The sequence below is a fragment of the Egretta garzetta genome, unplaced genomic scaffold (genome assembly GCF_000687185.1).
Source record: "Egretta garzetta isolate BGI_Z169 unplaced genomic scaffold, ASM68718v1 scaffold50, whole genome shotgun sequence".
Taxonomy (NCBI): Eukaryota; Metazoa; Chordata; class Aves; order Pelecaniformes; family Ardeidae; genus Egretta; species Egretta garzetta.
Window position 1 is genome coordinate 1160479 of NW_009258613.1, and position 298 is coordinate 1160776.

Genomic DNA, 298 nt, shown 5'->3' on the forward strand with positions numbered 1-298 from the left:
TAAACAACTGCAGGGAAGACGGCATTAACTATGCTTCAAGTTTACATCACACTGTTAAGTTTCCATTATTTAAATGAACTCAAGCTTATCTTCAAGTTCACCTCATCACTATTGTGCTTCAAGGAGAAGGAATTTTTGCATTAGAAACTGCCTCCAAATCAGTGTTTGCTCACCCACTTCAGATCCCGGGACAAAGATCTGACAGTGCTGCCTGCGTGGGAGACCAGTTCAAGAGTTGAAAACAAGTTCAGGGAATATTCAAGGCAGGCAGCACCTCACCCACCCCCCCCACCCCCCC